We start from the raw sequence: 12921 nt of genomic DNA on the forward strand, positions 1-12921 counted from the left end.
ATCTAGCAGACCTGAGTAAGGAATAAATGTTTTTTGATACAATCCATGGAAGTATTGGTGTTATGTGACATTATCACAGAAAATCTGACTAATATACAATTTCACAATGGGTCAGTAATCTATACACATGAGAAAACAAAAGTGATGTTTCACCTGATCTTGCCTTCTCCCATTTTCATATATTTTATATGTGTAATTTTTAGTTTTATTTGTAGTTCTGCTTCATCGTCATACAAAAGCACACTTTTGTAGGTGTTTGTTGTTTTAACCCATACTTCCCTAGAACATCCAAGGGACTTCAGGAGATTCACAAATTGTTGAGCTCATGAGGTCAACCTTGCTATTCCTCCAAATAAACTTTATAGACCCTTAATCTGAGAGGATTTGTCTTTTTATGATAAATTAGGAAAGTGTTGCATTAGACACTACTTTCATTTGGTGGGCTAAAACACAACAACAAAACCTTTGTGACGCATCTAATGGTAACCTCATTAATTACTACCCTACACATGTTTTATCTCATTATATCAATGTTTTTAGTTGAAATGAAGCATCTTCTGTTTTATAATAACCCTAAATCTCACTGATCAAAACTAAAGAGAAAAAAATCTTTGACAAACCAGCCAATTTAAACGAAAGAAGTATACCAGGGTAGATATTAGGGTTTTAGGATTTGAGTCCTCTTCTAGCTGCCCGCAGAATTAACAAGAGGATTAGGTTGGCTCATGAGCACCTTCTCATGCCAAAGTAGACACCAGGGAACTGAAAACACAGCTGGGACGCTTAGATTATGCATGTGACAAACCCTCGAGGAACTGCCAGCCAGATGCCCACAGAAAAGCCAGCATTCCTTGTGCAGCACAGATATGAAACTAATGATGCATTCCATGATTCAGCCATTGAGATAAAACCATCTGTTGGTTTATTCACCCACCATTTTGTCACTACAGATGAGCATTAAGAAAAAAACATGGCACGAAAAGCAATTTACATGGGGAGGTTTCTGGTGTGTAGATACGCCCTAACGACTACACACATCCCTAAATTTGAAACTGTCTATTACAGCACTATCTTATGTTGCACCATCCACACAGTATGTATGTGACCACAGCAGGTTGAAAAATTAAACTACTGGCTGCAGTAAACTTTCAGATTAATTAATTTATGAGGATAACATGTAAGATGTAAGAAGACTTGAGAAAAGTCAATCAGGTTAATATTACTAGCTTTTAAAAATTGTAAACAAATGGCATTGTCATACAAAATGGCTAAGTTTGTTCCTATCAAATGAAAAGATGCAAAACTGAAAAATTAGTAGTCCAACCATAGCCAACTTATTATTCTGAGTGCTTATATAGTAGTAATACTCATAATAGTGACATCAACATGAAAGTCTTGGTTTTTTAGAAAGCTAGAACTTTTTATTGGAAAGCAATATTTTAATTCAGATGTTGTCACTCACTGTCTTTTGTTTTGCAAATGTATCTACCCAAAAAAGCATTGTGGAGACTTGTAAATTTTCCAGTTAATCTATGCTATAAGCAAGTGAATAATAACATTTTATGGATCATTAAGATTTAGAAAATGTTTTTATACAATTTTACCAGCATACCTCAGAGATATTGCAGGTTTGTTTCCAGACCACCACAATAAAGCAAATTTCACAATAAAGCAAGTCACATTCATCTTTTGGTTTCCCTGTGCATATAAAAATTATATTTATACTACACTGTAGTCTATTAAGTGTGCAACAGTATTATGTCTCCAAAACCAATGTACATACCCTAATTTGAAAATACTTTGTTGCTAAAATTAAAAAATGCTAACCACCATCTGAGCTTTCAGCAAGTCATAGTATTAACAAAGGTCACTGACAACATATCACCATAACAAACACAATAATGAAAAAGTTTGAAATATTGTGAGAACTACCAAAATGTGACACAGAGACATGAAGTAATCAAATGCTGTTGGAAAAAATGGTGCTGATAGACTTGCTCAACAGTGTTACCACGAGCCCTCAATTTGTAAAAAACACAGTATCTGTGAAGCACAATAAAGCAAGGTATGCCTGTTTGTTGATTCCATTAACCACCCAGTATGTTAGTTACTATCATCTGCATTTAACCATGAGACTCATGAGTATAGGAGAGAGACATGGCCCTGTCCTCTTGCCCCATCACAGAACGGGTAATCAGAAGAGTTTAGACTTGAACCTAGATTTTCTAAATCCAAATCAAGTTGAATTTCCAATAAGTGAACAGATTTTTCTATTTACTAGTTAAATTAACATGTTTTCCCTCTTCATATGAGTATTGCATTGACAAAAGTTAAATACCCACTACATACCTACAAGTATGCTGTAAAATTTTTAAAAATATTTTTAAATGTAAATAAACACAGGAAACCTTGACAATTTTCATGTTAAGAACCTTAATTTCATAGCAAAATTATTTGGCACTTACCACCATTAGAAATTTATATATTATTTAAGACAATTATTTTCCTTACAATCTGTTTGGCTAGAAGATGAAGAAAACTAAAATTGGCTAACCTAAGATTTTAGAAGCTTTAAGTATACAAGGGCTGAACCTTTTCTCTGGGAGGTAACTATTATTTGTTTTTCTCTCTCTCTTTCTGTCCCCAGAAACAAAATTAAAAACAACTTTTACTGCTTTAAAATAGACTTTGAACAACTACTTTAAATATATGAATCCATATATTTATTTTATTATAAATGACAGGAAACATGAAAAGTTCCAGAGGACTATAATAAAAAATCAATTTATATAAAAAACAAGATATTATAGCAACACTTCAATGAGTATTGCTAAGAGACAGGAAGAGTATCTTCTATCTAGGACAGAAAATGCAAAGCATTTTCTTTCGATCACAGCTCATTTTATCTATAACTTAAAATAATGAACCTATCCCTTGGAACTCTGGGAGAAATAAGCAATTCATTTCCCAAGTGTGAAGGGGAAGAATCCTTGTGAAAATGATGTACCTCAGTTTTTCCCCAAAGTTGGCAGCCCTCACAGTCATTAAAAGACATACAAGGCAGCAGCGTTTACCTTTGGCTCCTGTCCCACATCTCTTTTAGATCCCTCCTCCCTCCCCTCTTCCTGTCTTTTCTTTCGATGTGCTAGAGCTGCTTGCTAACAGGATCATCCCTCCAGATGGAGTGTATTGTCTGCGTGTGTCCATTTATTTTCTATGGGTCTTGAGGATAAGTACCCCTAAAATCTAAAGAATTACTATCTTAAGACAGTTATTGTGTGCTTATAGGTTATTTAATTTTGAGTAGGCAATCTATACTTTTTCATTAACTTGAAATCAAAGATATTTACTGTAAAGTATCATCTTGTTTCAATTGTTTTCCTAATTTTCCTGGTTTCCATTCATTCCACCAAAAAGTAACTTATATTAGTCTCAAGTGTTCTTTCACCTATACTTTAAGCATATATGAGAAAAATATATAGTCTGTCTTCCTTCCCACTAGAATTTTATTTTTTATTTTATTATTATTACTTTTTTTTTTTTTTTTTGCGGTACGCGGGCCTCTCACTGTTGTGGCCTCTCCCGTTGCGGAGCACAGGCTCCGGACACGCAGGCTCAGCGGCCATGGCTCACGGGCCCAGCCGCTCCGCGGCATGTGGGATCCTCCCAGACCCGGGCACGAACCCGCGCCCCCCGCACCGGCAGGCGGACTCTCAACCACTGCACCACCAGGGAAGCCCCCTCCCACTAGAATTTTTTACTCAGATAATTGAATAACATACAAATGTTTATGTTGCCTTTTTAAAAAATTCACAATATATTCTGAAGATTTTGTATTCAACTACATAAGAGATTCTTCTTTTAAATTGTTAAAATATGCTTCATTTATATTAACACTATAAGAAGGCCTGTATGTCTCTAAAAAACAGTTTAAATGTTACACAGAATAATACCTAATCAGAGAAACGCAACTCAAAACTACAATGGGGTATCACTGCACACCAGTCAAAATGGCCATCATCAAAAAGTCTACAAGTAATAAATGCTGGAGAGGGGTGTGGAGAAAAGGGAACCTTCCTACAATGTTGGTGGAAATGTAAATTAATGCAGCCATTCTGGGAAACAGTATGGAGGTTTCTTAAGAAACTGAAAATGGAGTTACCACATGATCCAGCAACCCTACTCCTAGGCATATATCTGGAAGACTAAAGCTCATTTGAAAAGATGCATACACCCAATGTTCATAGTGGCAGTATTTATAATAAGCAAAACATAGAATCAACCTAAGTGTCCATCAGCAGAAGAATGGATAAAGAAGATGTGGTGTGTATACATATAAATATATATATATATATATATATGTGTGTGTGTGTGTATATATATATACACACACACATACATACATAATGTACATACACACAATAGAACATTAGCCATAAGAAAGAATGAAATAATGCCATTTATAGCAACATGGATGGACCTACAGATTATCATACTAAGTGAAGTAAGTCAAAGACAAATATATCACTTATATGTGGAATCTAGAAAAATGATACAAATGAACTTATCTACAACACAGATATAGAATCACAGACACAGTAAACGAACTTGTGGTTACCAAAGGGGAAGGGGGGAAGGGATAAATTGGGGATTAACAGATGCATACTACCATATATAAAATAAACAGCAAGGGAACTGTATAGCACAGGGAACTGTATGTTGTAATAAACTATAATGGAATAAAATCAAATAAAGAATATAGATATATACATATATGTATAACTGAATCACTTGGCTGTATACCAGAAACTAACACAATATTGTAAATCAACTACACTTCAATTTTAAAAAAGAATAATACCTAATCAAGTTGTATAATTCATTTAACAGAATTTTTTCCTCCTGTGGGCAAATTGAGTCTATAAGGTGACATCTACAGGTAATAAGCAATTGCCCTTCAATACAAGACCAAACACAGTAGATACACACTCAGGAGTAAACAAAAGAGCTAGTTACCTTTTTAAGAATGACAATATTTTAAGTGAACATATGTGTGTTTAACTCAAATGAAATACATCACCTCTTAATAATTGCATACTTAGGATTATTACCTAAGTAACAACTATTTTATGTAATACCACAAATCATGAAATTAACATGTGTGTGGGTGTATAAAACTTTTCCAGTCCAGCAGAAAAATCAACCCTGTAATGTAAAGAACACTGAACTGCACTTCCATTCAAGCCTTTTTAAATGTAAAATTCACGAAGTATAACATGCGTTCAAAAAATTACACAAATCATAAATGTCCAGTCTACAAATTTTCACAAAGTGAATACACCTGTATAACAAGCATCCTAATAAAGAAATGGAATATTTACCAGCACCCTGAAGATGCTCGCATGAAAAGAACAGCCAGAGGTACTATCTTGACTGAAGAAAGAACAAGTATCTTTTATGAGACATTGAAGAAAAATTATTAAAATTCTGAAACTATTAACTCGAATACTTCACTCCCTCTCCATATAGGAAGTCTATAACCTCCTACCCTCTCAGCTTTTCTACAAAATGCTATAAATATAGTGCATGCTTGAAATCACAGGAATGTGAAGGTTTGAAGAATGGGGCATATTCAAGAAGGGCACAAAAGTCCAAGTTCTCAATCCCAAGGGAATATAACAAATTCCGTACTAATTTGTGTCTGGAATTTAAATCTCAGAGATTAGATCTAAATCTCCAAGATGGAGAACCAGAAGGTGTCAGGGCTTCTAGTGAGTACCAGCTCTCAGCATCTTTTGAACATCGGGCAATTACAACTAATTAACTGTTAATTACAACAATTGACAATAAGGAGGGCTAACCATGACTGAGTGTTTTGCCATGACATAAGCTCTTCTAGACACTTTATAGGATTATCTCATTTAATTTTCATATCAACTTTATAAGGTAAGTACAAGTATTATCCCTATTTTAAAGATGAGCTAAGTAAGGTAGAGAGGGACCCTATTTGGAATGGGTCATCCAGCTTGGAAGTGGTGGAGGCAGTATTTTAAAGCCAGGCAGTCTGATTTCCACTACAGGAGGGGCTCACAACAAGTCTCTGACAGAAGTCGGAGGGTTCTAAGAGTCAGCTTGGCAAGAAGTCATGGAGCATATGAGGGACCTCAGTTGATCAGGCAGCAGAGTACAATAGGGCTCCAGGCACAGGAACTCAGGAAACTGGAGTCCAACTCAGTATTCAGAGTCCCAAGGGGATTTAGCATGGTCAGTGTTAGGGTTCTCATCACCCATTCCACTGGGACTCCCTGGTGATAGTTTAGAGGGTCTCCAAAATTGAGGCGATTTTCCTCCAGCAGATTGTATTCTCTCAGTCAGCCTCTAACACTGGCCTCTGGGTAATGATAGGCTTCTTTTAGTTTAATGATCCTTTCCATGGAGGTATCACAAGGCTCACAGATCTATTCTTTCTTGAGAAGAGAATTCCCTGACTTCTTGTGTTAAAAATATACATATATGTTGATATGTATATTTCAATGGCTTTAGACAACAAAAGTTTATTTTGTGATTATGGAATCCCATGTGAGTAGATTTTATTTTTTAGTTATGCCATCTAGCACTGGTGATTGTGACGGAAAACTGATAGGAAAATGGCAGAAGCACACCTACTGAGAACTGCCTCAGCCTGTAAGTCCTAACTGCAGAGGAATCTGAGTAACAGAGCAGTACACATGGTATCTGGTGAGCCCTATGTGCCCACCACACACAGCTTACTCTTTCAGAAGTTGGAGACATTCCTGTTGCCTTTCCTTGTTCTGGATTATTGATCCTGGCATTCTGTTTGGTCAATTGTGAGTCTCAAATTTCATTGGCCGTTTCTCCGGGGAGGCCTCCAAGACCCTTATACAAATTGTATTTCTTGTAGGGAATGCTGTAATATCCAAGTGTGGATATGAACCTCTTTTAAAAAAAATGTATTAATGTAATTTGAATTAATTTTGTAACTCAAGGAAATAATTCCTATGGTTTTCTCTCGGTGCCAGTGACAGCACTTTATAGATATTGGAGATGAAACATTCTAGAAAATATACTGATTGAGCTCTTTGGACCAATAGCTTTGGTTCTCAATTTCCATGACTCTTACTGATTATCACTCTTCAATTTCTGATCATTTCTCCCACTTATGTGATTAAAAACCTTCTAGTCGTTGGCTCTTTTTACTTTTTAATATTTTTTCTATTCAATTCCTCTTCACATGAAATATTATAATAGTTTCATATCAATAATATAGAACTTTACTGGCAATGAGGCTGTTTGCATCCCTGTATTTATGGTGCTCTTAGAAGTTTTATCTTGCCTGGTTGTACTCAAAATTCATTGTTTGACTCCATTTCCAAAGCTGAATAATAATAATATCTCTTTGTTAATTATTTAAATCAAGGTTAACAATTGCACACAGAAGAAAATACTACTCCATCCTCCCCATGCAGAAACCAATCTAACTGAGACTTGAAAAGATGCTTCCAGATATAGAAGCATATAGAAACAGTGAGTTTTTCAGATGTATGCTAGCAATAGTGTGTTTTTCTAGACTAGAAATAGTGAGTTTTTCAGATGTATGCTTCTGCAGCATTTTTCTAGACTAGAAATAGTGAGCTTTTCAGATGTATGCTAGCAATAGTCTGTTTTTCTATACTAGAAATAGTGAGTTTTTCAGATGTATGCTTCTGAAGCATTTTTCTAGACTAGAAATAGTGAATTTTTCAGATGTATGCTTCTGTAGGATTTTTCTTTTCCATATAGTCCCCAGAGTGCTTTATTGAGGTCCATGTAGTCTTGATCCAGAGAATTCCTGATAAACAAATGTTTGATAATTGTAAGGGCTCCAAGATTCCAGGACCAATCAAATTCTTGGGTATAACCTTTAGAGGGAAACCTAAACCAGATGGTAAATTCAAGAATTAAATTGGCCTCTGAATCACAGATGGCTTGAAACCAAACAAACTAAATATGCTAATATTAGACTAATAAGAACATGGATTCTTTCAGATGTAAGTGAAATATACATATACATTTATACACTACATATACATACACACATCCACACACAAAAGTACATATATAAAACCAAATCAAACTAGCTAAAGCAAAGAATGGGAAGTCAAGGACTTGAAATTTGAGCATGACTGGATGAAGGGACCCAAAGGATATCAAGACCTTGCCACTCTATATTGCTCTGCTCTGCTTGGCCTCATTCTTAGACATTTCCCTCCACATGCAGCTGATGCTTGCAATCCTGATTGTTCCTGCAATCATGGTTGTGAAGATCAATTGCCCAATCTCCCAAGGTGGGGTTGGTGGATAGGAGGGTTAGTCCCACCCCAGCTGAACAAGTTTATTTTGGAGTGATAGGAGTTTCCCATCGGAGGTGACTCAGAGAACAATATTTTTCCTAACAGTGGAAATTAAAGGATATAATCCTGAGCTCTCTCTCCCATTAGTGAATTACCTAGTACAAGCCTAAGCCTCGAGAGAATGAGGCAAGCTGCCTCCAGATCATGGACAGCAACCACAAACCATAGCACCTTCTTTACCAAAATTATGTTTAATGTTTTAGGATGATCGTGGTTGTTTTACCATGACTATCTTTCCTTATATTTTCCTGTGTAGTATTTTAATTTACCACCTTTACCCTTTTGGACTCTACTTTTTACCTCTTATTGTTCATATGTTGCTAATTTTACATTCTTGTTATTTCCATACTCTTTTTTAAAAGTATCAGCCAAACATCATAGCAGGGGCAGATGTGAGGTTGATCTATGCTGTAAATCAGGGATATTAGGTAGCTGTCTCATGTATGATACTGGCCAAAGTTCAAATACTGTCTGCACTGAGCTGGCCCAAGAGAGATTCCTCTAGCAACTAATGATGCTCAAAAGAATGCCTGGCAAATTTTAGATGTTCATTAAATATGTACTGAGTCAATGACTATCTTCCCCATTTCATCCTTATTTGGATTCCTTAACTATAAAATTAATCTACAGTGAGAATAAATTACCCCCCTTCAATTTACAAATGAAGAACGGAGGGCAAGATAGGCTAAGTAACCTGAGAACAATAAGTGATTCACTGAGTCAGGCTTAGAATTTGTGTAAATATCATGTAACTTGATTGAATAGATGTTAATTAATGATTGCTATATGCAAACCACTTTGCTAGGTGATGGTGAGATAGATAATTAAGATGTTATTCCTATCCATCCTAAGCATACAATCTAATTAGAAAAATATAGAATCTAAACCATAGCATGAAATACGTACTACTTAGATTTAAAGAAGCAGGAAGTCCAGAAGATGGTGAGATTCATTATGATGAATAGACCTAGTAAAGATTTAAAAATGAGGTGACTTAATTTTCCCTTACTGGATAAGACTTTAAACGGTAAAGAATGGAGAATGCTGGGCTAATGTAATAATACAAGGCATAATTTAAACCAGTGAAAGTTGAAGGAACTTGGATATCCGAAGTGATAAAGTATAGGTAGTGATAAATTTAGCATTACAAATTTATTAGAGTCCATGGAAAGGAAAAAAATAATTTCAGAGACCGTAGCCTCATTGAAATTTTTGAGGAGAAACTTGTCATCGTTCCCCATTTATCTTAGAATTTCTAGCTTGAACCCTTCCAGTAGAGCAAGAATAAACTACCTAATTCAGTAACCAAGGATCTCTCCACTCAGCTTTCTCAATCTAGTTCACTGTTTACAGTGGTGAGAATACTGCCCTGCCTAAACCCTGACAACTGTTGAATAAACTCATTTTGACCTAACCCATTGGCTGGGCTCAGTCCTTGTTCCAGTGCCTCAGTTTTACAGATAAAAATCCTTATAGCGGCATAGTTAATTGAAATCTGCATTGGCCTATGCTAAGTGGCTTTTAAGATGCACACCCAGAATTAGATCAGATGCCCCCAGTTTCTTAGCCTCTAGTCTTGTTTGCCTTACCCTTGTTCAAACTTATACTTAGTCTCAGCTGGGCTCCCTTCACACCCAAGGTCTACCTCCAGCATTTCCATTTCTTCTATATTCCTACTAGTTTCTTCTACCTCTAGGTTCAGCCTACCAAATGACTCGTACCACACTAAGATATCTAAACGCTGTTGGTTGGAATAACAGAGAAACGCTCTCTGTGTCCCAACACAGGCAAAAATGAGAATTGGACAATAATAGCATTTGTTGTTTGACTGGTGTATACTAAATAAGACAAAATGATGAGTCACTGTGGACATTTTGTTTGAATCCTAGATCAGAAAAGATTGCTTTCTGCCTCCTTAGAAGTTACAGGCATTTTGGTCATGCTAATAATCATTTCATAAACAATAAGTAGTCTGTACTGTTACAAGTCCTACAGATATTAAAGGCTGAAAATGTACAAATAGCAATCTAAAGCTGGCTATTTGTAGCTAAATTATAAGAGAGTCTCAAAAGATGTACCTTCGATTAGAACATTACTCACAATTGCAGTAACACATGCCAAAAGAAAAATTTTTCATGTATCAGAAATTGGACCCATGTAATTTGCTTGACATCACCTAACAACTTAGAAAACAAACAAATCATTGCATCTCTGCTAGTGTTTCCTGAATGATGAATGCAATCAATATAAGTGATAGCTCTTTAATTGAGAGCCCCATCTCTTCTTCCAAATAATGTGATGGTCTTAGGCCTTTTGTTTCCATCTTAGTTTGCATGTCTAGCTAAGATAAACATGGTATTTACACATCTCACTGCAGGATCATTAGCAATTTCCCTTTGGAGATAAATATTTTAAAATGCCATACTGTCATAAGCGAATCTCAACATATAATTTATGTATAAATAAAGAATAAAAGAATGAATGAAAACTATTCTCATTTTAATACAGAAGTCTTTCTATAAATTTGTTTCTTGATCAAGTTTTTTATTAAAGTCCAAAATATTTATCTCAGTATATTTTGATAATTTACTGTTTTAACTATAGCTTATGTAAGTTTTAAATTTATTTATAACATGATTATTTAGCTCTGGCTTTATGAATTCTTTTAGTTTAATACTTATTTCCAATAAAAACATGCAAAGACTCATAATAATAAATAAAACTGTAAATGCCTGTTTGCACTGCTTTAAGTCTAAATTTACAGATCTTAAAAATAAAAATTCTCTCGTTTCTATCTAGGTTTCAAACTAATTTTTTTAGACATCTTTATTGGAGTATAATTGCTTTACAATGTTGTGTTAGTTTCTGCTGTATAACAAAGTGAATCAGCTATATGTATACATATATCCCCATATCCCCTCCTCAAACTAATTTTAAATGTGTCTAGAGTGTCATGATCAAAAGCAACCTTTTCAAAATGTGATGTATAGCTCAACACTCATATCTAAAACCAAAAAGACTCTCTTATTGATCTATTGACTTCTGAGGGCAATTATGGTGGTTTCAGACATTAAAATTGCTATTAACTACGATATTGTTTGGGCAGTGGCAAAGCCATGCTATTAGTTAACGTTCAAACTGATATTGATTGGCTTTTTTCGACAATAAATATAAACTTGCTAGACACCAGTGTTCAACTATTTCTTTTCTGACAGTTATGGAACTAGCAAAAAGAGATTCAAAATGGAAGAGATTCAAAATGGTGTTGCATGACCATTCCCATACCTGAGACAAAATTACTGCTTTATTTATGTCCATATAGCACTCTGTATGTGCCTCTAGTGGAACATTTACTGCATAGTATTTATTGTTTACTTTTGTACATGAATTCTAAGTTCTTTAAATTCCAGTGGCCTACTTAATTGGAAGGCTCTCAGATATTCATCATTGAATAAATATTTTCAAATGAATGAACTTACGATAGATAAATTTCAATCAGCAGCAATAAGTCTAGAGAGGCGTGACCAATAAGGTGTTGGGTGACGACTGAAATGTTCTAGGTGAATGCTATTCAATACAGGAACCACTAACCACATGTGACCATCACACACTTGATATGTGGCTGATATCACTGAATTTTAAATTTTATTTTTCTTTAAAGTTAAATTAAAATATAAAGAGATATACAGTTAGCAGTTATTGTGCTGGACAGCACATTTCTAGATGTTCTTTAAGGAATAAACTTTGGCAAGTATAGATAATTTTCTTCCATAACTGTCAGGAAATCCAAAAGCTGAAATGGGAATTCAACTATAGATTTCTCTATAGCTATGAGACAGATGTCATAGTCAAGTTTTCATTGATAATGACCAAAAACCACTGAATAGCTAAATAAAAAGTGAGAAGATATTCCACAACCAGATCTAAAGACTCCAAAATTCTTGCCTTTTGCTGTCATGATTATTTACTGAGTCCCAGAGCCAAAATCAACTGAAGCAGATGAACAGAAATTAAATGCAAAAGAGGGTGGCCAACTCTATTGGCCAATAGAATTGGCTACTAAAAAAAGCAGTGAATATTATCAGGGTTCATTCATCTTGAAACATACAGGTCTCAGACATGAATTTCCAGAATGTAACAGGCAAACTCACAATGCACCAAGACTGTGTGCCATGCCACCAAAATTTCCCCAGACTTGTTTAGACTGATGATAACCTTCCCTTTGGACTCATTGTTTGGCCACTGATTGCTTTTAATTTGACTTACTCTCCTCTAACTTAAGTAATTCATTCATTCAATAGTTATTGGGTATCACCCTACATGCTGTTAGTGTCCCAGGCACTGGGGTACAGATCTGAACAAAGCTGACCAAAATCCTTGCTTCCTAGAGCTTAGAGTAGGGCAATACAGGACATAAACAAACTACACAATTAAAAGACAGCATGTGCTAGTGGATGACAAGTGCTATGGAACAAAATCAAGCAAGAATAGGGAGTGTGTGAGAGTGTGT

Source organism: Aethalodelphis obliquidens, unplaced genomic scaffold (genome assembly GCF_003676395.1).
Source record: "Aethalodelphis obliquidens isolate GAN/ISIS:26980383/991018 unplaced genomic scaffold, ASM367639v1 scaffold1, whole genome shotgun sequence".
In the NCBI taxonomy this organism is placed as follows: Eukaryota; Metazoa; Chordata; class Mammalia; order Artiodactyla; family Delphinidae; genus Aethalodelphis; species Aethalodelphis obliquidens.